Source organism: Gobius niger (assembly GCF_951799975.1).
Source record: "Gobius niger genome assembly, chromosome: 15".
In the NCBI taxonomy this organism is placed as follows: Eukaryota; Metazoa; Chordata; class Actinopteri; order Gobiiformes; family Gobiidae; genus Gobius; species Gobius niger.
The window spans coordinates 1,550,160-1,561,707 of record NC_136866.1 but is presented as its reverse complement, the minus strand read 5'-3'; positions in this window follow the sequence as shown (position 1 = coordinate 1,561,707).

The following is an 11,548-nucleotide window of genomic DNA, read 5'->3' as shown; positions in this document are numbered from 1 at the left end:
GGTCATGAGGTCAAATCCTATACTGGACTTCTATAGCATACAGCCATTATCAAGTGATTCTGTATTGTCCCTGTAGGGATGTTTGTCTGGACAACATGGAGAGCAAGCCCAGCGTGGCGTCGGACTATTATATTTGGGAGGATTATTGTTTTTATTCGGTCAGGACACACAACGACCGATGAATACACACACATGCATGTACAGCCACTATGCCGGATGGATCCCACACTCACAGACAGGGGCGTAGCACCTAATTCTGGGCCCTGGGTACAAACGATCTTGGTGGACCCCGCTCATATTTTATGTTCTTTAACCACATAACAGTGACAATTTTACAGTGCAGTTCATTTAATTTCTATTATAACATAATTGTATATAGCCTACTACGTGAAAAAATTGTCCGACCATTTTTTTTTTAATTATTTTTTTTTGGGTCACTTTTTGTTGAATTCTTGTCATTTTTTTGTTGAGTTTTTGACACATTTTTGTCACATTTTTGTTGATTTTTTGTCACATTTTGGTTGAGTTTTTTGTCACTTTTTGTTGAATTTTTGTCATTTTTTCGTTGAATTTTTGTTGAATTTTTGTCACATTTTTGTTGATTTTTTGTCACATTTTGGTTGAATTTTTGTCACATTTTGTTGATTTTTTGTCACATTTTGGTTGAGTTTTTTGTCACTTTTTGTTGAGTTTTTGTTGAATTTTTGTCATTTTTTCGTTGAGTTTTTGTTGAATTTTTGTTGAATTTTGTTGAATTTTTGTCACATTTTTGTTGCGTTTACATCCTTGTTTTCTTCTCATTTTTTGTGGCTGTTTTGGTGCTTTTTCCCCAAGCATCTTTTTGATTAGGGTAAAGCCAAACTGGAGAAAATGGGATCCGTTCAGGTTAAAGGGGTGTCAGGGCCCGAAAATTCATCCATCATTATTGTTTGTTTAAAATTCTGTGTAGCAACCGTTGTATTTCAGCCCGGCTGTGTTTGATTCTTATAGCATCCATTATGAGGAAACTTAGAAAGGACAATATAGAACGCTTTTTGCAGCACTTTTGAGGGCCCCCCACCCTGCACTGGGCCCTGGGTACTCAGCACCCTTTACCCCCCCAGTCCAACGCCGCTGCTCACAGACACCCTCCTGGCCACAGATGGGACCCACCAGAGTGCACCGAAGCTGGGTTCATCCCGTCTAATACCCAAATATACTGGGTAGGGCTACACAATATATCGCAAAAAAAATCGTATCGCGATATTAGATATTAGGTGATGCAATATCTGGATCACATATGAAGTTCTTGTCAAAGTTTTATTTAAACATTTCGTAATTTAGTTACTAGGGCTGAACGATATGGACAAAATTTCAATATTCATGCCAGATATCTCGATACGATGGGATATAACTATGGCTTAGGTGAAAACTAAAACATTTTCAGAAAAATAAAATCATAATACAAAAGAGTGCGGTTTTATTGATGAAAATCTATAATGTCATTGATATCATATACTGTATCTATATCTTGCTTTTTTCGATTTTAAAGGGGGGGTATTATGCAAAATGGACTTTCTCAAGCTTTCCATCATGTTATTCTGTCGCTCCCTCATTAAAAACATGGCTGAAGTGTTGCCTTGGCACATTCACGTATTTCTGAGTCATCTGTAAAGACTCTGATGGCGGCCATTTTAGGGATAGGTTTGCCTGAGTCCTCCTAGGAACGCCCCCACCTCCTGGAGACGCCTCCGAGCCGAGTAACCAACCACTGCTCCTCAGCAGAACCCCCTCCCCACTGATGCCACAGACAGCGTGTGGAGGGGGCGTGTCTAAAGGCTCAGAGGTTCTTAAAGAGACAGAGGCCGATTTCAAGACATTCACTACAGCCATTTTGAGAGAGACGTTTTATACAAGGCAGTTATTCTAATTTACTGCATTTACAGACCGACAGAAGGTTTGTCATCATTGTAGTGTGATATAGACTGGTGCTATGGGACTGAAAAAAGCAGAACACCCCCTCTTTAATATTTTGAATGTTCATATCTCGATATAAATGCGACGACAATATATTTTTCTGTTGCGATGACGATACCTTGAATTTTCATATCTTTCAGCACTATTAGTTACATTTTAGTCTTTGTGCTGCTGATGTAGTGTTTATTAAGTCTTGCTTTGACACAATTTGCTGAAATACTAGTTACAATAATATCGTTATCGCGAAATCGCAAGTTACTCCAGTATCGTGCAGCCCTAATACTGGGTGAACCACTTGAGGAGAGGGGTTTGAATGAGTGGATGACCTTGTACAGAGTAATGTAATAAAACGGCGAAATAGCAAGCACTAGTTTACAGAGCAGCTTACGAAACCGTATAATCCAAATGAAGTATGTTTTCCACACAGGGAATGGTTGTGCGGAAGTATTTAAATATTCGCACCTATCAACTAAAACTGCATTGCACACATTGTTTCATTTGTGACATTTCATTTGCATTTCCATCTGCCATCATAAAAAGTAACCGCTCCTTCCAGTAACATTATGCTCCGTAGAAAACAAAGTCAACAAAAGCAGAAAGTGTTGAGCCACCGGCGTCACCTCCCGAGTGATGAACGGCTTTAATAAAATGTCCGACTCGCTGTTATCTTTGTCACAGACGGGGTTGTTCGAGGACATAATGAAAGGTGGAGTGATTTCCATGGGTCTCCTGCTGCCTCCCAACAGGAGCCTGCTGTGTCGGCGTAGAAGCATCTCCTTCCAGCTCCATAATGGAATCCACCGACAGTGACTCATTCCCACTTCATATACGCGGCACTGGCCTTTTTTTTATGTGAAAAAGCCACACTCTGAGTGAATAACTGAAGCTGTTATTGAGCAGAGCTGTGCTAAACCCAACACTTTCACATGCACAATGGGCTCGCTTTTCAGAGAGGCGGTGCTCCCCGGTGGGGCCCTGCCCTGGCGTCACCCACTGCTCCAAGCTTTACCAAATACAACTGGAGGATGAAGTACTTCTTGATAGCGTATATGTAAAAGTAATGCTTTTATTCACTGTATATAAGATACCTCAAGTTACTATTACTTGACTGCAGATGTCCCTGTGTTTTACACCCCCAGAGCTGATGTAACATTGAATTTCTCCATTTTGACTTTGTGAGTCTTATCTTGGACTCCATGGACCCCGTCGAAAATGAGATGCTGCATCTCAAGGGGCATTCCACCAGTGTTCCTTTTGACAACATATTTTTATTTAGTTTTAGTTTTTTGACGAAAATGTCATTCAATTGTAGTCAAGATTTAGTCAAAAAAATATCTTCAATTTTAGTCTAGTTTTAGTAAAATTGCAAGTAAATTTAGTCGACTGAATTTAAGACTAATTGAGTGGACTTTGCATTGATAATATTCATTATAATCATATTTAATACACATGAACAAAGCTCAGAGCTGATCCTTTAGTAGTGATTGTAAATGATCTGAGGCTCTTTCAAACGCTCAAATGTGGGCGGCACGGTAGCACAGCGGTTAGTGCTTGTGCTTCACAGCTAGAAGGTCCGGGTTCGATTCCCACCAAGGACGGGGCCTTTCTGTGTGGAGTTTGCATGTTCTCCCCGTGTCTGCGTAGGTTTCCTCCGGGTACTCCGGTTTCCCCTACCACTAAAAACATGTACAATAGGCCAGGATGTTTGAGAGTGCGCATGGGGGACGACGGATGAAAATTAGCCTAAGGCTACAATCCGGTGTGGCTTGTTCATTAACTTGCACTGTCCCTACCAAATAAACCATAAATAAATACAAGTTTGGATAATTTTAGTCTCTCCTTTTCATTTTCATTTAGTCTTCTAGTCTTATCTGGACATTTTAGTCACAGTTTTAGTCTCATGAAAAACTTTTCATTTAGTTTTAGTCCAATTTTAGTCGTCAAAAATATCACTTTGACTAAAATTAAGACTAAATATTTTAGTCGACGAAATTAACACTGCCTTCCACGAAAGAATGGAAGCATCTTCTCTCATAGGATGCTGCTGAACAAAGGCACAGCTGGACTTGGATTGCCCAAAGCTGCACATGCAGACACAAGCACAAGCTCCACAAGGTGATGTGGCAACATGAAGATGCCCTTCCTCATTTGGTGGATGATTGTCTCGCTGTTGTTTTACAGCCCTCAAACAGAGTTCATTTAAAATCAACACCTAACAAAGACAATACTAGAAGAAACACTAGACTGAATTTCAATATTAAGTACAGTCAAAGTTAACAGTTGGACGTGGACATGATCAGGATGTAAGGATTGGTTTGGATGTCGCAGCTTTTCACATTTTTGAATCAAACTAATATCTAGACTTGTTGAGTAAGAACTGCTCTCTTAGCATGTTGTTTCTTCCTTGCAGTGCCCTCCACTGGCAGCAGGGGGACTGAAACATGATGAAAACAAAACACAGGCCACGATTAATAGCTAATGGCCCACCAGCAAATCACTGGCACTGGAATAAATGAAAAAAAAGGGCTATATTTCCGGGTTCAACTTAACAGCATTACGACTCAAACCTGCATGAATGGAGCAAAATACTCCTCCAGTCCAGTTTTTGATAAGTGAACAGCTCAAACGGGTCAACCTTAGTGTTCTAGAGTCTTGCTGTATTGATAAAACATTAGTTAATACTGTGGTAGTGACGTTATATAGCGTGCAGCCCTCCCTACTATTGAGGTAAATCCATGATTAGTATTGGGAGGCTTACTGGGATAATTTCAGCACTTACGGAAGCACAAGTGAATACACGAGTTTGTCCATAATGGCACTCTTCCTCCACAGAACAACTTTCCATCCCCTTGTTTCCTGTGGATTCAACCCAGTCTCACACGAGACTGTGACAATGTGACAGTGGTCCACACACCAAAATGTGAACTATTTCACACTTTAAGCTTTTCATTTGTGGAATAGTCGCAATTATCTCCTCCATCAATTTATATTGGGGTCACGTGACTAACAACTACTTCCGTCGTTTGGAAATAAAAAATGGCGGACTTTTAGAATTTTTGGGGGACATAATGCAATATTATAGCTAATTTAGCCACTTAATTGCACATATAATCAAACATCTAGCGAGAAATGTGTAACTTTGAATCATTATTTTTGTGTATTTCAATTTCACGTGCTTGAATTTACGAGTTACATTGATCATTTGTGTCTCGCCTGCAGAAATGTGTAATTGTCGCAATTACACATTTGCGCGTCTCCTATTGAAACACAAATTGTGATCCCCGGTCAAAGAAAAAAAACGCTGATGGTTCCTGAATTAAAATGCAAATTGTAGTGATATATTTTTATAGCTAGCGCCAGACTAAAATCACAAGTGCAGTTCGAAATGATTGGAGCGCACACAGCAGTCTGGCGTTAGCCAGGTTAGTACAGCCACGTTAACAGTAAACCTGACAGTTTGCAGGTGCTTACACATGCCTCTCTGGTGCTTCAGACCAGTGCAACGCCAATAAAAAGATGAATAAATTATAATAATAGCGGTCAAGCCAATGTGCTTGCGTGCCACGAGTTTGGCTCATGAGTTTGGCTCAGCTGTGCGTAACGCGTAACGCGCAAGTAACCTAAGGACACCAAAACAGCTACAACAGACTCCTTATTAACTCATTATTACACCAGCAAATTTACGTTTAAACTTGCACACATGAGGGAACTCACCCTAGATGTCAAGCCGAATGAGTGCGCTCAAGCAGAATCCTGAAGAAACATCCGATGTTTCCTTGGCCATCGTCACGTCCACTTGTAGTTCTTTCATATCCAAAACAATGCTGCTCCAATGCTCCAATGCACAGCAGAGAGGCCTTACACCGCCACACATCTAAGCCATCAATCCACAAATTGTGAAACTGAATCCAACAACGTGATAGAGCCATTTAAGCAGAGTGGATATTAACAAAACAACAGTTACGCTGTGCAGCAGTTCAAAACTTGTGCTTCATGTTTGGTCACGTGATCGTTGTGTTCTTAAATTTCAATGTATGGTCAGCTATGTATTCATAACCTAAATATATGCAACCTTTATGAAGTAGCTCAAGAATTACAATGGGAAAGCTTCGTGGTCAGTGTATTTTAGACCATCAAAGAACAACTATCTTCCAAACACTAACAACAATCCCTTTGAACATTACGACATAAGTGTTTCCGGGTTAACAAAACAAAACAAAAACTTTAACTTAATATGAAAAAACACTTGGGAAGAGTTTTTATTTAATGTACGGTAGCGTTCTCAAAATTATTAATTACATTAATTTCAACGAATTACAATAAATACATATTTCACTTCTGTTAGGTCATGACATTTGTTTGGTTACCAAGGAAACCACGTAGTGGTGGAAAAAGTTAAAATAAATAGCCATCCGAAATAATTTTCCTAATTTTTAAGGTCTACCTCAGTAATTTATCGATATTAAGTAGTTCCGCTAGTTTATTTGATGTCTAAACGCACAAGGTTTAAGGATGTCAACCCTAGTTAGTATCAACACAATAGTGCACCCACTCGGCTGACAGTAAATAATGTGATACATTAAAATGGCAAAGGTTATCTGTGAAGTAAGCATGGTTTTCATATTTCCTAAAGGTTATAAATAATTCCGCTACAGTTTGTGGGTGGTTTATTTCGATTTTGTTCATTTTACAACCCTAATGTCCAAGCCTGATGTGGCAACTACAGAACTTCAAATATGGCGGCGATGGACTTACAGATGCAGAAAGGGTTTCATGGGAAATGTAGTAATTTATGATAATTTTCTATTTTTGCTTTTTTTCCCTCAAAATACAGTTATTAAAAACAAATATTTGTACCCATGTTGATTGTCAATATATGATATAATACATATGTAATTGGCATGCTAATATCATACCATTTAACATGTTTACTAAATATTTTTTTGGTCATGTAAATAATTTACAGCGCCCCCTAGTTTTAAGTGCTCTTATATTAACAATCAGGTCAAAACTGATCCAGCAAAATTTAGTTTGTGATGATAGCTATAACGGTTCTTGTAAAATGTGCATTTAAAAACTGCCCAAATGCAGTACTTTAGCCTAAATATTTAAAAGCAGGTGTGGGTTACAGGCATTACAATTACATCATCTTACTCCATTTGCCATAAGCTTTCAGAAAATGCCTTTACATTGCCTCTACTATAATTATTTTTTTTTTTACTTCAGCCCAGATGCCTCCTTCCAGACATACTTTTACATACCCTTTAGCTGTTCAACATGGACAAAACAGAAAGTTATCAAAGTTTATAATTAAACCATCAGATTTTGTTTAATAGTGATTGAAGATAAGTCAGCTGTGCAAAATTAATTGTATTTCAACAAATTGGTGCTGTATTTTAGCCAAAAAGTGTTATTATCTTACAGAAAAAAGTGGCCAGTGTCTATTAGCTAATCATAAGAAAAAAAAAATCATTGTCGGCTCTCATCCAAAAGGCTTCGTCAAAATCACTTAAATTTCCTGCTCAGCTGTGGACTACTCAACACTACAGGGAGGGGTTTTCACATCCTACATTTCATCTACTGACTACAGATGATTACTCCAGAACAGGGGTCACCAACCTTTTTTCTGCCGAGGGCTACTTCAAGTGCATTGACTTGTTTGAGAACTACCAGTTAAAAACAAATCCTAAGGACTTAAAATGAACACTGTTTACTTATAGGATACTGACCCCATATTATATGAAAAGCTGTATTTTAAAGTTGTACTGAGTCACAAGAACAGAAGTAATTACATTTTTAAGAATCAGATTAAAGAAAATGGAGTGTTTTACACCTTTGAAAAAGTCTCAAGGGCTTCTGGACATGCCGCAATGGGCACCTGGGTGCCCGGAGGCACCACGTTGGTGACCCTTGCTTTAGAACCTTTATGTCTGTGTACTTGTTTATAAAACATATTGTTCCTGTAGAATAAATACACATACAAACTACTTTGATCATAATTGTATTGCTTTGTTAATGAGTACTGTGCCTGTTTCACACAAAAAAAAATTTTTTTTAAATGAACAGATTGAAACAAGTGGAAGTATTGACACAATGTAATAACACTTGCAAGTGAACAGTGTTGTGTTGTGACAAAAAGATATATTATATATATTATTATTAGTAACTGTAACTGGATAATAGGACATCATTGGGTGCAATTACACAAAAATGATCCTATAAAAAAGAAATGATTAATAGCACTTTCTATGAAAACTACTGTACTTGCAGTTCCAAGAGAATTCCACAATGGGGCGCTGTGTGGCCAGAGGGACCAAAAATAATATTATTATTATTGTTATTATTATTATTATTACATATTTTGATGTCTAAACGCTCGTCCAAGTTTGGATTTTGATAAACACTGTATAAGTGGACAGGTTTGAACAGAAATCTGGAATTAAAGTTGCGCGTATCCAGGGTGACGCAAAACGATCACGTGACCAAACATGAAGCACAAGTTTTGAACTGCTGCACAGCGTAACTGTTGTTTTGTTAATATCCACTCTGCTTAAATGGCTCTATCACGTTGTTGGATTCAGTTTCACAATTTGTGGATTGATGGCTTAGATGTGTGGCGGTGTAAGGCCTCTCTGCTGTGCATTGGAGCATTGGAGCAGCATTGTTTTGGATATGAAAGAACTACAAGTGGACGTGACGATGGCCAAGGAAACATCGGATGTTTCTTCAGGATTCTGCTTGAGCGCACTCATTCGGCTTGACATCTAGGGTGAGTTCCCTCATGTGTGCAAGTTTAAACGTAAATTTGCTGGTGTAATAATGAGTTAATAAGGAGTCTGTTGTAGCTGTTTTGGTGTCCTTAGGTTACTTGCGCGTTACGCGTTACGCACAGCTGAGCCAAACTCATGAGCCAAACTCGTGGCACGCAAGCACATTGGCTTGACCGCTATTATTATAATTTATTCATCTTTTTATTGGCGTTGCACTGGTCTGAAGCACCAGAGAGGCATGTGTAAGCACCTGCAAACTGTCAGGTTTACTGTTAACGTGGCTGTACTAACCTGGCTAACGCCAGACTGCTGTGTGCGCTCCAATCATTTCGAACTGCACTTGTGATTTTAGTCTGGCGCTAGCTATAAAAATATATCACTACAATTTGCATTTTAATTCAGGAACCATCAGCGTTTTTTTTCTTTGACCGGGGATCACAATTTGTGTTTCAATAGGAGACGCGCAAATGTGTAATTGCGACAATTACACATTTCTGCAGGCGAGACACAAATGATCAATGTAACTCGTAAATTCAAGCACGTGAAATTGAAATACACAAAAATAATGATTCAAAGTTACACATTTCTCGCTAGATGTTTGATTATATGTGCAATTAAGTGGCTAAATTAGCTATAATATTGCATTATGTCCCCCAAAAATTCTAAAAGTCCGCCATTTTTTATTTCCAAACGACGGAAGTAGTTGTTAGTCACGTGACCCCAATATAAATTGATGGAGGAGATAATTGCGACTATTCCACAAATGAAAAGCTTAAAGTGTGAAATAGTTCACATTTTGGTGTGTGGACCACTGTCACATTGTCACAGTCTCGTGTGAGACTGGGTTGGTGGATTAGTCTATTGTGCCTCAGAGCGAACTCCTTCAGTCCACTGCCATGTTTCTGCCATTGTATAAGCAGTCTGCTAGTGGTTTTGTGATTACATTTGTCCACTTTATTTGAGATTCAAGCCTCATAAACTCGCGTATGTGGATTCATATGGGGCACGAAAGGACAAATGTCGTATGAGTTGGACAATTTTGCCCTGAGTTCGGTTAGACCATTGTAAAACAGAATCAGTTGAAAGAGGCAAGGCATTTGTGTTTGTATGTCTCAGCCTTTACTGTTTACTTCAGATTACAAGCTACATATTCGAGGAGGGCTGTGAGAGATTTGGAAATAAGTTTAGAAAAGTTACTGTACACACTGTGCCCATGTTGAGTGGAAATCCATAAAAAAACATAATGGTTTGTGTGTCTCAATTGACTATGAGTACACATTCCAATCATAAGACACATCAAATACTTCACACAATAACTCTGAGTAAAGCTCCTGTTCCTGGGGTAAGTTACAGGATCCATCACTAAAACTCTAACGTATGAGTATGTAGACGTACAGAGGTTTAGCAGCTGAGTGTGACACACCAGAGAGCTGACCTTTCACATTTTTTTCAAAGACAAAACGCCTCAGCTCGGAGCTTGGACAAATCGATGGAGCCAGCGAGCCTCATGGATAATTTCAGCAGCTCATGAGATTAGTTGACATGATTCAATAACCTGTTCTGCTTCCCCCGCCCCGCGCTCTCTTCCTGTCTCAGTTCCCATCTGTGAGACAAGGAAATGTCAGGAGACAAAGCAGCTCTGCCCGCACTGACATCCCACCCAGCAGGAACATGCTCCCCAGCGGTGGCTGCTGTTTGTGTCCCCTCTCCTCCCTGAGTCACTCTGATTACTGGCATGTTACTCCTGCTGCGCTCTGCACTCTCTGGGTCTCCCCGCTGTCTGTCTGAGGGCCCACGGTGTGGGCTGTGGTGAGTCAGGGCTATGGATCCTCCTCTGGCTTAAGCCCAAAAGTAAAGGGCTGGAGTTACAGCTCCACCATGGGGCCATCCTCCACCCAATGCCAGATCTCTGTCCACGACAGACCTTTCCCTCTGTGTGTCCTGTCTTTTCCAGTCTGTGTGACACAGAGGAAACTCCCGTGAGTCAGCGCTCACTGTGGCGTATGGCAGAGCTCCACCACCAGGCTCAGCTCCGGCCTGACATGGAGCAGAGAGTGAGCTGCTCCGGGCCCAGCAGCAGCCTCAGGAGGAGCACAGGGTTAGGAGTGAGGGGGTGAGGAGGCGGCTCATTCCAGCACAAGGCTGTGCAGAGGAGGAGGCTGAGCATCACCTGCTCTCTTTCTGACACAAAACTGTGTCAAAGCTTAGAACTCGAAGCTCAATTCAACACCAGTATTGACACATTTTTACCTCGGTTTCCTAAACAAAACGTGGATATTGTGGTGAGAGTTTACGGAAAAACAGAACAAACCACAAACAACAGCCATTTTTGAACTTCTTTATCAATTGCCTCAGCTGCACTCACGTCCTTATACCGTCACATGATGGAGAGTCATGCACTGATTTGAGTTTGTGAGTTTATCACATAATTGGAGCGTGTTGTTACATTCACTAAGTAAACGGTGCAAAGCAGCTGTCAGCGTGACAGATGGGTGTGACACACACTTTGCCACTGAGCGACACAAGCCCCAACACAGAGAGAGAGTTTCTCTATGTCGCCGTGACAGAGCCTCTGCTCTTTGAGGATGGACAAAGACTGTAGGCCCTGGGGCCCCGTGTCTGGAGGAGGGACAGTCCACCAGATGGCTCACAGTAGGAGCCAGGCACTCCTGCACTCCAGAGCCCACTGCACTCTTTGCTCTTTCAATAGAGGTGGCAGTCGTTCAAATACCTCCTAATCCGTCACTTAGATAATGTTAGATAATGTGATTAACTGCTAATGCTTGTAAACAGTTTATACAAGCTACACCTAAGAGTCGACT